The following is a 16,485-nucleotide window of genomic DNA, read 5'->3' as shown; positions in this document are numbered from 1 at the left end:
CTCATATATTTCTAAGCAAAATGGAATGATTTTATTTGAAGCTGAGACATAAGGACAGAGTTGTACAAGGAAAGCCTAAATTGACTAAGAAAAGTCAAATATATAATTTAAATGATTTTTGCAATTTACTCTTTCAATAATAAATTTCAACCAAACCTAATTAATTTTCAATTTCTAGCACAACGTGCAGTTTTAGAAAATGTGTCATTAAAGAGATATACAACCAGGGACTTCCCTGGTGGCGCAGTGGTTAAGAATCTGCCTGCCAATGCAGGGGACATGGGTTCGAGAAGATCCCACATGCCACGGAGCAACTAAGCCTGTGCGCCACAACTACTGAAGCCCTCGCACCTAGAGCCTGTGCTCTGCAACTAGAGAAGCCACCGCAATGAGAAGCCCGCTCACTGTAACAAAGAGTAGCCCCCGCTCGCCGCAACCAGAGAAAGCCTGCGTGCAGCAATTAAGACCCAAGGCAGACAAAAATAATTAATTTTAAAAAAAGAGAGATAAATAACCAGAAGTAAAGTAAATGTAATCATCTACTAGGCTTAGATTGGGTAAAAAGAGTAATTTACGCTTATTCAGTACTATTGAATATGTACATTATTTTTTTTTAAACATTATGAATTGTACATTTATTTGGTTCAACAAACATTTTCTTGAGCATCTACTAAGTATTAGGTTTGATGAGGGGCACTGGGGATACATAACATCTGCCCTTGGAGAAGTCTCAAGCATAGCAAGTCAACTCTGTACCTTGTAACATTGTGGAGGGTGCAGAGCACTATGGGGGAGGAATTTTTAATCCAACTTTTAGGTAATAAGTACATTATTGAAAAAAAAAATCAAGGAATCCAAAAATTATATATCTCATCCCATCCTGTTCTCCATCCACCTAATTCTCAACCATCCTAGACCGTGCACAGAGACGGCACACCCTGGAAGTTATTATTACTTGTGTGTGTGTATACATGAGTTCTTTAGCACGTATGAGCAAATTTCGATATGGGCTTGTTTCTTTTTACACAAAAGGTAAAGTCCCGAGTACACTGTTGAGCCTTCACTTTTTTCTCACTTATTTCTTGGAGATCTTTTTGTATCAATATGCAAATCCTTTCACTTTTGTTTTTTCATGTACAGCTGTATCGTATTACACTGTATGGATGTACCATAATTTATTTGACATTTGGGTTGTTTTTAATAAACAGTTCTGCAGTGAACAACCTTATGGGTGGTTACTTCCCAAGTATACCCAGAAAGGTAGAATTGCTAGTCAAAGATACAGTCATTAGACATTTTAGTAGCTATTGCAAAAATGCCCTGTGTTTGTACTAATTTAAAGATTGCACTCATTTACCCTTCCATCAGCAATATATGAGAATGTTTATTTTCCATTTGGTGTTATCGATCTTTTAGATTTTTTTGGTGAGTGATTGGAGAAAAATGGTATCTCAATTTTTCATTGTTTATCTCTTTTAAGATTTTCTATTGGACTGTTAGTCCTTTTTCCCCCTTATTTGAAAAAGCTCTTTTATATTAGGAAGGTAAGATCTTCATTAGTAATATGAGTTGGAAATATTTTTATCTTACATTCTCATTTGTTTTTTGACTTGCTGGGGATGGCTTTTAACACAAAAGTTTTATTTTTATGTAATTGAATTTATCAGTATTTTCTTCTATGGCTTTTGGATTCGACTCATTGTTGGAAAGGGCAACTCTACTCCAAGATCATTAAGAGAGCATCCTGTTTTTCTTCTAGGGCTTGAGTACTTTTCATTGTGTGTCTTCAAATATTTTATCCATTTGGAAATTTTCCTGGAGTAAGATACGAATTTTCCCCCTAAAATGTTACCCAGTTATCTCAATGTCAAGTATTGAATTGTCCATGTTTCCACACTGTTTTGTGATGTCATTTTCATCTCATATCTATTTGGATCAATTTCTGAACTTTTAAAAATATACATATTTTTATACATTTCAACTCTTAAAAATGTTCCCATGCTGTTTCTGTGTTCAGGTTCCTTTTAGGTAACTTCAGTGTTTACTTTTTTTTTTTAATTTTAAATATGCTTTTTTCCTCTTAACAAAGCTTTGCATTAGTTGCTTCCTTGAGCAACATCTCTAGAAATTTACAGAGAATAAAAAATGTACTTGCAATTATGTGAAAATATTATTCGCATCAGAACTAATTCTGCAAAAGCTGAATTCTTGCGAAAAAGAAAAATCTATTTCAAGTGAACTTCCCTCAGTCCCAGGGAACCTCCATATACTCAGGTCAGAAATATTTCTTTACTATACATAATGTATTTTAAAGTATTTAAAGATGGATCAATTGGGCAAAGAGTTGGAAGAAAGGGTTTTAGATCTACCTCAGAATCTCTTGGTGAGGTTACTTACAGACTTATCCTTAAATCACATTTATTGCAGGCTGGTTTTGTCACTTTTTAAAAATATTTTTAAATTGGAAACAACAGCGGGCTGGTTATATAATACTTGTAATGGCAGGATTTTAGGGAAAATATCAGGCCTGCAGGCTTTAGATAATCACATGCAAAGTCACGTGTGAGAGTAGGAAATGGGGAAGAGCAGTGCTATGTCTGATTATTTACTTTCTAGGGGTGCACACAGATTATTTCTGGTTTAATCTGGAAGATTATATAGCCGAGAATAAAGATCCCATAGACTTCTGCAGACGGCAGAATCTCACCAGTTGGTTTTAAACCTGAGGCACATAGGCTGCATTAGACACTGGACCACCCGCTCATGTCCTATTCCTGACTTTCTTGAATCAAATAAGGTCTTTTTGAAAAGCTTGAAATTAGTATTCATATAAACAGGGAAATGCTGAAACCAGCTGGCATTCTGTAGATGAAATCACTAGAACAGGAACTTGGAATAGTTTTTCTTCCTGATTATTTTGCTAGGTCGTCACCATAAATGGGGCAACTTGGGTCAACCCTCTGACTCTTCCTGGGGAAGACATCCACCTAAGTATTTTACAGTGTTTATTAAATTATTTTAAAACATATACTGTGTTTAACATAGACATGGCTATATATAAAAATAAAACGTCTATTTGGCAATCAGGGAAGAATGACATAGAATGCTAGAAAAAAGAGGAAGCAGTTTCATTACTATCAGACGTGGAGTAGAACTTAGTCTTAGCTAGATCTCATTTAAGAAATGGAAACAAAAAAAGAAATCCAATTTACTTCCTAAGTTTGTATCAGAATATCTTTTCTTCTTCAGAATATTCATCCTGAAATTTAAATGAACGCATCAAAAATGCAAGTCCAATCTCCTCTAGGAAACTTAATATGATCACTTGAGAAAAATATCTCATTAACTATACCCTGAATAGTTTTTGCCCATAACTAATAACATGTGTAAACAGAAATACAGGAAGTCAAAATTAATTTTAAACGTACTCAGTAAATGAACAGCTCTCTATTTTTCATAATCTAAAGGGAGAAAAAAAAAAAGCGTTACTGAGAAAATATCCAAATTTCTTTGAAAGAAAGTTTATTGAATATTAGCACCGAACTCCTTTCTTGTGTGAAATGATTGACCAATGTGTGAATTTTTTTCTGAGAGTAAGGGTATAGGCATTTCAAAATTGGGATTAGGAGGCTGGATGATTTAAGTGCCCTGTGTAATTAAATGTGCTTCTTTGCTCTAAAAATAGCATTTTGTTGGGCTTACCGATACAATAGTGAGATAACCTATAGGAGGTAACTTGTGATGACACTATGGTCACTATGAAGTTGATAAGAAGCGTTGGTTGATGGTTACTATTGATGAATGAAGAAATTATTGGAATAAGAGGGCAGGAGAGAACAGCTGTAAAGTTGCTAGCATGAGGCAAAGAATGAATGAAGCAGTGGATAACAGTGATTATTTGGTGGTAAAGCACTGAAGGCAAGGATTACAGTTTATATTTCTTTTTTTAACCTTTAGCACCTCATACGGCTTTCATTGTTTGCTAATTGTGTTGCCTGAGCAGCATAAATCTCCCTGTTTGATTCCTTTTTAGTGGTTCTTTATTAAAACTGCCTATGAGAAATGAAAATTGAAAAGGCTTTTTTTCTTTTTTCCTTTTTTTAAGGAAAGGAAGACTGGGGTAAGGTCAAATTACTGTTTGGTTAGTGTATATAATAGGAAACAATTACATGAATTGAAAACTTCCTTTCCTGATATTTCAGACATGCTAGGGTTTGTGTTTTTTAAATTAATGGATGTATTAAGCACCTTCTGTGCTTAAGGGGTAAGACTTGGTGCCTATTGTTTAAGCAAATTATTTCGTTTGAGTGACAAAGTTCATGCTCCCTTATATGTAACATAAGTGTAGTATAGTTAAGTCTATACTAAGTGTCTAAGCGGATTCAGGTCACAGAATTACGTGAACTGTCAGTGCAGGAAAGTTTTCTTTCTTTTTTTTTTTTATAAATTTATTTACTTTATTTATTTACTTTTAGCTACGTTGGGTCTTCGTTGCTGCACGCGGGCTTTCTGTAGTTGCTGCGAGCAGGGGCTACTCTTCGTTGTGGTGTGCGGGCTTCTCACTGCAGTGGCTTCTCTTGTTGCAGAGCACGAGCTGTAGGGGCACGGGCTTCAGTAGTTGTGGCACATGGGCTCAGTAGTTGTGGTTCGCGGGCTCTAGAGCGCAAGCTCAGTAGTTGTGGCGCACGGGCTTAGTTGCTCCATGGCACGTGGGAGCTTCCCGGACCAGGCCTCGAACCCATGTCCCCTGCATTGGCAGGCGGATTCTTAACCACTGCGCCACCAGGGAAGTCCCAGGAAAGTTTTCTGTAAAGAGATTAAGGTCAGTTCTTTCTCTTCTTCCACGTGTGGCCTATAACTGCCCAGGAATCAGAGAACTGGATTGCTCGTGCTTACAAAAGAACAAAGGGTAGGATTAATGGGATTGGGGAACTTTGTTCACAATCTTGGGAAAAGTGCTTAACATGTCACTGGGGGCACTTGGAGGGTGTGGGGTGTTTGTGTGTGTGTACCCCACCACGATCATATTTTTTCCTGGAATTTTCCCTTTCCGAGTTAGTAGCTAAAGATGCCATAGAAAGAATCGAGGGGGGACAGAGATGGTTTAGGATTACGTTTGAATGAAAAAGTGGTGGTTTCAGAGGGTTCATTGCAGCCCCTGAACCTGGGGAAGCGCCTTCCCCCGGACCCTGTCCGGGGAAACCGTATGAACATGTCATTCCTCTCAGTGTGAGCGAAGTTGACATTAGAAGGGAATTGAAGAGAGCTCAGGGAAAGACAAAACGGGCCTCCGTTTTTGATAGGAATGGAGATAGGGGCAGATACATTTGACGTCATGGGGAGATTCTTTCGCCTCTGAACACATTCTCAATCGGCTCCTTGGAAGTCTTTCCAGTCCTGTGGCATCCTCCAGCTCGTGCCTTAGATTTCTGCTTTCCACCAGTTACCTAAAAGCACAGCCAGACATTCCTGACTGCTCACTTCTAGCAATAATCTCCTCCTTTGACAGAGCCTCTCATGGTGAGAGTCCCGTCTCCTGCTTTCGACACACATGCCTGCCTCAAATGTTCTTCTGACATCCAAGGTACAACTCTGAATTCTAGGAATTCGCTGACCCTCTGCTCTGATCCCAGAATGAACAGTCGCCTGAATCAATACTCAGGTCATTCTTTACAAATGAATACCTCCTGCATCACCCCATGCAGACTGCTCTACCACTGAAACCTTTCTTCTAGACCTGGAATTGCTAGGAATGAACGTTTCTTCAGGGATCTTAGCAAATCTAGAGTCTCCAGGTGTCTGCTAAATCCTACCTCTGTTGAATCATTTTGTTGTTTAGCATGCAGTTCTTTTCATTTGTCTGATCTAATTATAGCTGAAAACCTATGACAACTTCCTATGGTCAGTATGTCATCCTGACCCTCACTTAACAAATATCAGAGTTCTAACTACCTGCTGGTGTGCTCTAATGGCCTTCTTTTTTGGGGAAATGAAGGTTGCTGCTATACCAGCATGCTTCTGTGTGTGACTTGCCATCACATTTGTACGTCTTAAGACTCTTCTTTATTCTCCAGATATTCTATACTGATCATATGTCACTGCCCTCTAAAAAGTCATCTGAATAGAAACATCATCCCTCCCCCAAATCGACACAGATAGAAACTTATAAAAATAATATATGAAGATGTTCACATACACATATACACATATGTAACTTTTAAATAAAGATTCACAACTAGGAAGTTTTGATAATAGTGATATTTGACACTGACCTAGTGTTTTACCGTTTAACAGCTGTTTTCATATATCTTGTATTGGAGGTCGACTAGCTTAGTAGTTAGAAGTCAGTTCACATCTTGATATGGCGTGGGCTGGGCGTTGAACTTCTCTAAGCCTCAGTCTGATCTCTGGACCTATCTCATAAAGTCATCATGAGGATTTGGTGGAATGACGCTTGTAATGCGTGAAGAGGGTCTAGATCGTGGGAAATGTTCAATTCACGTTCCTTATTGTCTGATTTCTTTTTCCCCCCACAAACATTCTTGTGCAAGTAGGGCATGGGGGATTATCTTCATTTTACCAAGGAGGAAAATCGTGCTCAGAGAGATTTGCTGAAATGACAAGCAATTCTTTAGTTTTTAAACTGAGTTCCAATTGCAGTCTTATTGCCGGCCTGGAAAGGGCCATCACGTGGGTCCCCAGGGACCCTTCTCTAGGGCGGAGCAAACACACAGGGAACCTGAAACACCCGTTGAACCACTCTTGTGGGATTAAGAGAACCCCTACGGATCTGACCCTGTCAGATCCTCTATAGAGTCGCAGAGCTAATGGCCTCAGTTCAATTTGAGTCAGATGTTAACAAGGCAGGTTCAAATCATTCTTTACTCTTTTTGGGGGGTGCGGGTGGGGGAAATGATGAAAACAAATTATATTAATTTCAGTAACCTTCTCATTTCTAAATGAAACTTACTTGCCTGAGAATTTCTGTGAGTGTGTAGTTGCTTTCAAAACTCAGCTGCCTTAGAACACTCTATGACATAAATCACAGCAAGATCCTTTTTGACCCACCTCCTAGAGAAATGGAAATAAAACCAAAAATAAACGAATGGGACCTAATGAAACTTAAAAGCTTTTGCACAGCAAAGGAAACCATAAACAAGACGAAAAGACAACTCTCAGAATGGGAGAAAATATTTGCAAATGAAGCAACTGACAAAGGATTAATCTCCAAAATTTACAAGCAGCTCATGCAGCTCAACATTAAAAAAAACAAACAACCCAATCCCAAAATGGGCAGAAGACCTAAATAGACATTTCTCCAAAGAAAATATACAGATTGCCAACAGACACATGAAAGAATGCTCAACATCATTAATCATTAGAGAAATGCAAATCAAAACTACAATGAGATATCATCTCACACCGGTCAGAATGGCCATCATCAAAAAATCTACAAACAGTAAATGCTGGAGAGGGTGTGGAGAAAAGGGAACACTCTTGCACTGTTGGTGGGAATGTAAATTGATACAGCCACTATGGAGAACAGTATGGAGGTTCCTTAAAAAACTAAAAATAGAACTACCATACGACCCAGCAATCCCACTACTGGGCATATACCCTGAGAAAACCATAATTCAAAGAGAGTCATGTACCAAAATGTTCATTGCAGCTCTGTTTACAATAGCCAGGACATGGAAGCAACCTAACTGTCCATCGACAGGTGAATGGATAAAGAAGACGTGGCACATATATACAATGGAATATTACTCAGCCATAAAAAGGAATGAAACTGAGTTATTTGTAGTGAGGTGGATGGACCTAGAGACTGTCATACAGAGTGAAGTAAGTCAGAAAGAGAAAAACAAATACAGTATGCTAACACATATATATGGAATCTAAAAAAAAAATGGTCATGAAGAACCTAGGGGCAAGATGGGAATAAAGATGCAGACTTACTAGACAATGGACTTGAGGGTACGGGGAGGGGGAAGGGTAAGCTGGGACAAAGTGAGAGAGTGTCATGGACATATATACACTACCAAATGTAAAATAGATAGCTAGTGGGAAGCAGCCGCATAGCACAGGGAGATCAGCTCGGTGCTTTGTGACCACCTAGAGGGGTGGGATAGGGAGGGTGGGAGGGAGGGAGATGCAAGAGGGAAGAGATGTGGGGATATATGTATATGTATAACTGATTCACTTTGTTATAAAGCAGAAACTAACACACCATTGTAAAGCAATTATACTCCAATAAAGATGTTAAAAAAAAAAAAACTCAGCTGCCTTGGTTAACGTAGCTTTGCAAAAGGGGCACACACAGAAGCTTGGAACCAACGGCGGGATGCTGGCCGGCCCTTGCCTTATTTGGGCATGTGTGTTCATCCAGCGACTTTATGTGAGACAGGGCTCCTCTTCTTAAACTACTTGAAAAGTAATGCGTCTCATCAGCTTGTGACAAAGATGCACTCTGTGATTCTTCTTAGCAGTTTCATTTCTTTTACAAGATTAAAGTTAACGCCTCACAGCACTTGTTGTGTTAACCATTCTTGGGCAAGTAACCCAATTTTCTTTTTCCTAAAATGTAGTTTTAAAAACAAATTCATTTCTTTTACAATGAACTGAAATGTTAAAATGTTTCGGCTAGGAACAGTGTCACCCTTCCTTCTGCTGTACTTCTTGCAAAAGTATTCTTGGACTTCTCAGCTTTAAGAGAGATAGACTATGTCAGTGAAACATTCCCAATAAGTAAAGGGTAATAATTCACATTATTAAAGATATTTTGTTCACTGATGGATTCTGTTAGTGGTAACTTTAATTTATAGGAGTGAAATGTTAGGAGTCAGTTGACCAGCAAAATCTCTGAAATCACCTTGTTGAGAAGACAATTGAAAGGGCAAACATTTGATATGTACCAAAGTTTTTGGTAATGCAGCTATCTGGTAAACTTCAAAGTGGAATCTACAGAGATAGTCTGGAAAGCTAATGTTAAAAGCTTCATTAAATCATAGCTCTGAATTATGATGAAAATACAGTTTAGGAAAATAAGCTGGAAAAACTAGGTTTAACGGTTAGACCACAGATAGAAAAGTATTTAATATAGGCATGATAATCTGCAAAGAATATATGGATAATTTCTACTGGATATTTATTTTTACTTCTGACAATTTCAAAAGAACTACAAAATGCCATAGAAATATAACAGCCTTTCTCTGATTGGTACATGGCCCAGGGCATGTTTTTGCAATAATAGAAATGTTAGTTTTGCTGTTCACACAAAAAACCTCAGTTTGGCTAATTTAAGTCTTAGGCACAGAATGATGCCTACCAGAATGACAGGGAGATACTGCACACGTTGCTTCCTGTCCTGAGCATTTGAGTGTTGCTAGGCAACAGTTAAAAAGGCACCACATACCTTTGGTGTGACATTGCCAGGTGTTAAAAAAAAAAAAAAAAAAAAGATACCAGGTAAGCTGAGCTGAGAAGCTAGAAATCCATTAGGAATAAAAGATTCCTGAACGAATCCACACTGAACGAGTGTGGTTTGTGTGCCTGCCTGCATGCACGTGGATGTAGAAACATGAGTTATTAGTAGTCATCCGCAACTTGTTACAGAACATGCAAAACTAATTTTCTTTAAAATATGTGGTCACAAGAGCAACCTTGCCATGAATACCCTACTTGTTTCAACTGTAAGCAGTGAATCGATTTTTTTTTAAGAGGTGAGGGGTTTACAAAACAGCCGTAATAGTAGATTATTCATATCCTCCTCTCCCCAGTTCTGAAAAACCTGGGGAAGAAGGAGATTAAACTGTAGCCTCCAAACCAAGACATCTATAGGAAAAATGAATTAACTTTCATAGGGGTTGCAAATAGAAATAACTCTTTTTTTTTTTTTTATGTCAAAGCTCCTGGGATTAGTTTTTCTATCAAGATTTTATCCCTAGGGTGAAATTCAGATGCAGAGTTTAGAAGCTGAGGTGGGGTTGTGTTTTCCAAACACATGCCCTTCCCACATGTCCTTCTAACAGTGTGACGATGGCATCCCTCCATCAACAGGTGGGGCCTATGTCCCATTTCCTGGAATATGGGTGGGCCAATGACAGGGCAGAAGGGATGTCACCTGACTTCCAAAGCTAAGTCATGCAAAGTGACAAAGCTCCTGCTGGGATTCCTTTCTCAGAACTTTGTCTTAGGATCCCTAAGACACACCTGTGAGAGTACCAGCTAGCCTGAAACCACCTTGCTGGAGAGACCACATGGGAGGCTCCTTAGCGACCGTTCTAGCCTCCAGCTGTTCAAGCCTTCTTCCCACCACCAACCTCCAGGCACAGGAGAAACCGCCTTCAAATCATCCCTAGCTGATGCTGAGTGGAGCAGAGACCAGCTGTACCCACTGAGCCCTGCCCAAACTGCAAAGTACAGAGCAAAGTAGTGTTATGCTACTAAGTTTTCTGGTGGTCTGTGATGCATCATTAGAGAACATTAGGATTTGGAGAAAATTTTGTTAGAGTTAAATGCTAAGTAAAAGTTAATATACCCAGAGCAGGGTTGTTTGATCAGTAAATTAATAAACTGTCATTTACAGTGTTAGTGTCAAGTTTGAAGCAGAAAACCACCTTGTCTTGATGAGAGCTGTTGACAAACATGGAACCGTTCGGTTGACGAGCTTCCTTGATAGTCTTCTGAAGCCTAACCGTAGTCTAATGTCTTGATTTCTTAATTATGATAATCAAGTGAACAGAGGAAGGCAGAGGGTGTAGTGGTCTCTTAGTTGTCTGCTTCTCGTGATTCTCTGGGTTAGGAATTGGGATAGTGGCCAGCTGGGTAGATTTCTTGCTCCATGTGATTTGGTGGGAGTCACTCACTCAGCTGCCTTCAGCTTGTGGCTGGGCTGGGATGGAAGGTCCAGGAAGGCCTCTCTTGCGCATTGCCTCACCACTCATGTGCTGTGTCTCATCACTCAGCAATGTAACCCAAGCTTCTTTAATGCATGGAGGCTGACTTCCCAGAGCGGAAAGCAGAAGCTGTCAGACCTCTTAGGGCTTGAGCATGAAAGTCCGAGAATGTCCCTTCCACTGCATCCTACTGGTTAAATGAAGTCACAAACCAAGTCAAGGGGAGGGAAAAGAGACTCTACCTGTAGAAGGATGGCGTGGCATGCACATACAGGGTGGGAAGAAATTGTTGGCCATTTAGGAGACAAACGGGAAGAGTAATTGGCTCTGAAGAGGGAGAGAGGGGTTCTAATCCTAGCTCTGCCACTAACTAGCTGTGTGGTTTTGGCCAAGTCACCTGTTAATGCTTAACTTGTTTGTTCACATGCCAGGTGAGGAGAATGAGCCATGAGCTCCAAGACCCTGTCTAGTTCCAAAAATTTGCCTCTAATCAAGACAGAACCTACATTAGCCTAGAAAGTGAGGGGGGGGGGGAGGGTATATAAACAGAAACACAATTAATGAATTATCCAATTGTTCTCTTCTGGGCTGTTGTTAGCCTGTGTTTAACCTTTAGCTCTGGACAGGTTAACTAGACTAATCAATCACCATAGGATCTCAGCTTTTGAGGCTTATTCTTCTATCTTCAGGACTTTGCTCCGGGTACAACCTACCTTCCCCTTCCACCTCTTCCTCCTCTTCAGCCTCACGGGGTAGGAAGTCAAAATGCTGTTCAGTTTTACACCTGAGTTTTTATCTTTTACAAGGAGCGGGAAGCATTAGGGTTCTGAAGGGAGTTGGAGTAGGGACCCTGGAACTAGGATTTGACAAAATAGTGTAGCCAGTTGAATACCTCTCTGAATATTGTGTTGAACAATCTGCACCTGTTGCAAGATGAGACCTGCCCCCTCACCCCCAAAGTGAACTGAAACAGGTTTTTTTGTGTTTTTAAAAATCTTCAACCATGGGCTTTATACTTTTGAAATGTACAATTCATTCAGCAAGCAGTCTCAAAAACTTGATTTCAGGAGAACTACAGGTTGCCACAAGGACCCCCCAAACTAGATCTTTGATCATTATTTGGGAGGTTCAGGATGGAAAAGATCTACAGTGGGTACACAGGGTCTTTACCTTAAGGAGCTCATCATTGAGTAAGTTATCAGGTGCCTTCCAATTTGCAGGCCTAAGTTAGACATAGCAGGTGAGCCCTTACTGGCTATACCTGCTCCAGGAATTTCCACAACAGCATCCAGATACAGGCAGAGCCCTGTGTATCTTACCCCGTTACTCCTTTACCCTAGTCCGTGATTTTTCAAGTTGGGGGTAGGGTGGAGACACTAAAACAATGTGCACTGAGATCTACTGGATCCCAGATGATCATTCTGGCACTAAACTCTCACCCCTCGCTACATCTTTCTACTTTATTGCCAGAACTCTTAGGACTCCGCAAATGAGAAAATAGTCATGTTTTTTGGTCACCATAAGCAATATACAAATCCTGATGCTCAAGAATGCAGCTTATCATTACTATCAGAATAATCTGCTAGATCTGCCAGCCACTCCATGTTTTTGGTCTTCATTCTTTCTCTAAGCGCTCTCTGTTATCTCCACCAGCTAGGATCTTCTTATCCTTGCTTCCTTACTATCCCACACCGTCTCCCCTCACAACCTATTTCCAGCGCTTCCATTCTGTCAAAATTTCAGTTTAGGCCCCTACAAATCCAAATGCAGGAAAGATATTCTTTCAAATGTTATGAAGAAACATGTGATCAAAATCAATCCATGAACAGTCACTGTTCTAAAATCTTTGGGGGAGAGGTGTTAAAGATGAACCAGAACTTTAAGACCTCAAAGCAGTAATGCTTTTTGTTATTGGTTCAATTCTCATTGTTCCTTAATCCTTCTCTATGAACCAGGAAATGAAATTTGGGGGTAGAGGAGCAGATCTGAAGCTATTTCCCCATTATATTTGCACCCAGGTTATCAACCTAAAAAAACTGTCCACGGGACAAATATGACAAATGGGGGACAGATGTTCACCTAAGTCCTGTATCAGGAATGCCCCAACTTAGGCCACGACAGCTTCTAAGTCGTGTTAAAAACAACAAAAAGCTAGTTCTCAAGGGACATGTGTCTTAATCGAGGGACCTATGGCATAAGAATATACAAAACTGACATAAGGCACATATTTCAGGTTTTGAATCTAACATCGCGGTCTACATCTAGCCTTATATTTTTCTTCGTATGACCATACACAAGAAAGCTGCACAAGAATACCTGTAATTGGGTTACGTTAATGGAAGAAGTCGAAGTGCCACTAGAGTTGTATGCGTGACCTGGACTGGCCTCGAAGGCCGGCCGATGGCCGGGTGGGCGCCCTCGGAGGAGAGCATCACCCTGAGCCTGCTACTTCTGCTGGAAGAGACTCTGCCCGCAGAATGCTCTAGAGATGATCATTACTGAAGGGTGTGCTGCTCTGAAGGAACTGCTGAGGTTCATGACATGAAGGAGTTAGTGAGGGTTCCAGAGATTTGCATTTAGACATGAAATGGGGAAATCTGGAGCAGTCCTTTCTGACGTTCCTCTGACAACCCCAAAAGGGCAGGGTGTGCGGCCCGTGACACCCACTTCCTTCCTTTTCCGAGGAAACGCCCCCTCCCGCATCCAGGCCTGCCCGGACCCCCCCACCCCCCGCCTTCCAGTAGAGCTCGCGGCCTTAGCCGCGCAACAGTTTTCCGACCCCCTCCAAATCCCTACCTGGCGCACGCGCACACAGCACGCGGCCAAGCAGGCGCGGCCGGCTGCGCGAGAGGGGCATGAATCGGCCGAGGCTGCAGCGCTCCCTCGGGGGGCGGGGCAGCGAGGGGGCGTGGTGAGCGCGAGGCCCCGCCTTGCCATTGTAGGCGGCGGGGCCAGGTGCAGGCCCACGTGAGCAGCCGGCCCACGGGCTCTAGGGCCCGGGCGCGCAGGCGCACAGCAGGGCTAGGGCGAGGTCGGAGGCGGCAGAGGGGTAAAGGCGGAGGAGGTAGTGCCTGGGAACAGGCAACCTGTGTCTGGCGCGGTGCCCTGCAGCGGGTGGCGGGTGGGGCCGGCGGGCGGGCTGCCGCTTTCCCCTGTCGACGGAGGCTGCTGACGGGAAAACGATACGGGAGGGAGCGCCTCGGCCCAGGTCCCTTCCCCTGAAAACCTGCGGGATTTCAGGGCCGAGTAAGCCAAGCAGAAGAGCTGGGCGGTGTTAACAAACGGACGTTGAGACTCGCAGAGATCAGCCTTCGAGGCCTCTGTCTGCCCGCCACCGGCTCTGTGACCTCTGGCGTGGCACAGCCTGGCCTCAGTTTCCCCACCCTTCTAGAGGGCTTGCGGCTTGCGAGTGGCCCGGAAGAAAAGAGTTAACGTCACAAATACTACCAGCCTAGTGAGTATTTAGAGCATCTGAGTCACGCCCTTGCCCTCATTTCAACAAGGTGAAAGTTACACGGTGGTTTAGTGCCAGGGCCCCTGTGTGAGCTTGGGTCTCCGTTTCCTTGTCAGCGCACAGAACGTGCTTCGAAGGTAACGAGAAGGGAGTGTGGAGCGTTGTTCCTGGCACATGCTGGGCTCATAATGCTAGTTCCAGGCGTCAGGCAGAGCAAATGGCGTCGACGTAGAGTTTATTTTAGAGTAGCCAAGCTGTCTGGGGGATGCAATCACAGACCATGTGAGCCAGGGTGCATACCTGCGGATAGCGGTCCGTTTCTACTCTGTCAGCTAGCCAGGGAGACGGGATACACTTAATAATTGATTAAGTACACTCCCATTTATCCCTGACTTAGAAAAGGCTTCCTTGGTCTAATTTTCCCTATCTCTCTAGTTGGTAGTGTTTTAGAAACGCTAAAAGAAACGTTTCATTGATTGTTCTGAATTTGATCTTAACATTTAGTTCTGTTTTTTAAATTTTTTAAAAATAATTTTTGGCTTTCGTTGCAGTGCACAGGCTCTTCGTTGGGGTGTGCTAGCTTCGCCCTAGTTGTGGCACGCGGGCTCTCTAGTTGGAGTGTGTGGGCTCTCTAGTGGAGTGTGTGGGCTCTGTTGCCCCGCTCTATTGCCGCTCGGCATGTGGGATCTTAGTTCCCTGACTAGGGATTGAACCTATGTCCCCTGCTTTGGAAGAGGGATTCTTAACCGCTGGACCACCAGGGAAGTCCCCATTTAGCCCTCTTCTGAGGATGGTGATGAAGGAATTGTGATTGATCTGTATTTGGCATGGTTATTAGTGTACTGGATTAATTTGGGATAAAATTGTCCATACTCAGCAGGAGAGCTGGCAAAACCGTATGTTCAACTGTTACTGGGGCTCCATGTTGAAAGCTTAAAAAATATTCGTGTTCTGTGCTGTATTACCTTCGTGGTCTCAGTAATACCCCAGCTTCCATTGTCTCTAGGGTGGTCCTTGAAAGCTTTTGTTAATTTTTATTTTTCAGACATTTTGACCTTAATCTCACCTTTTCCTACCAGTAACCACTTAAAGATCCTGTTGCTGCAAGAGTTCAGGGAAAATCCATTTGTAATATTATTTGGAGAAGGGTGACCACACCCTTGCTTCTACAGTGTTGAGTAAACCAAATTACTGTTCTTACTAGAAAAAACCTGCAGCTGAAACTGGGGTTAGGGATAAAGAAACCCAGCTGGATTTTGCCCCTCAGTACCAGTGATAGTTTCTGTTTGTGGTGTGTTTATCATAAAACATGCTTTGCAAGAATGTGACTAGCTTTTTATAAGTCTACCGTGACTATACATGGTTTATGATGCCTAGCATCTAAGATATGTACAAATAACTGATAGATCCTGATCCCCTTAAATGACTGACAGGTGTTTGCAAAAGTCAGTATTCTGCCCACACAATAGCTCCTTGCTGGGAAAAGTATTTGGTTGATATTATCTATGACTGATACTTTTAAAATATTGTATTGAAAGCATATGAGAGATTTCGGAGTTTGACTTTTTCATTTATTTTCATCTTCTCGTTTCAGTATTTTAAACAGTTGTAGAACTTATGTGCTGGTGTTAACAACTTCTTGAATTTGGCTTAAAAGAGCTAGTTGTCCTTGGTCTCACTATTTCAGTTCAACATACATTATTTAACAGAGAGTATAATATGCTGAATAACTGCAACAGTCATAATAAACATTCATTGAGAATGTATCATTTCCATTTATATTTATGTTTATCATATATATCCATTTTATTTCACCATTTTGGACACTGGGGAATAAGACACTGTTTATTATGTGTTCTTTCACCTCAGGAAATTTATGACTTTGTTTCCTCTATTTTTTTTAAGAGAAAAGAATCTTTCTGAAAAGTGAAACCTTTTAATTGTGGTAGAAATCCTGAATATAATGTTTCATTGAGAAACAGTAGTCTCCTTTAAAATTTTTGTTGTTTTTTCTTTGTTTCAAATGAAATAACGAACTCTTACAATGTTAGTGTGGCCCTTAGCCAAAACCAATCATTTCTTACTTTAGTAAACGGATCAAGAATGTTAATTTAATACATAGCAAGTATAATACTT

General features: G+C 41.3%; 1 long non-coding RNA gene across 6 annotated transcripts in view; it reads left to right on the top strand.

The window, feature by feature from the left end:
* The window catches only part of LOC118903532, a 133,814-nt gene that overhangs the window by 71,370 nt on the left and 45,959 nt on the right, over positions 1–16,485 (top strand). The window contains exon 1 of one of the 6 annotated variants that reach the window (XR_005021831.1): positions 13,934–14,349. The exons of 4 other annotated variants lie outside the window; for them this stretch is intronic. This is a non-coding gene — a long non-coding RNA (uncharacterized LOC118903532). Of the gene's footprint in view, positions 1–13,933; positions 14,350–16,485 lie in introns of those variants that run through there. One more of the 6 variants, XR_005021830.1, reaches the window with a different exon arrangement.

Source organism: Balaenoptera musculus, chromosome 11, assembly GCF_009873245.2.
Source record: "Balaenoptera musculus isolate JJ_BM4_2016_0621 chromosome 11, mBalMus1.pri.v3, whole genome shotgun sequence".
NCBI classification, from domain to species: domain Eukaryota; kingdom Metazoa; phylum Chordata; class Mammalia; order Artiodactyla; family Balaenopteridae; genus Balaenoptera; species Balaenoptera musculus.
This window is presented reverse-complemented; position numbering and strand designations above follow the sequence as displayed.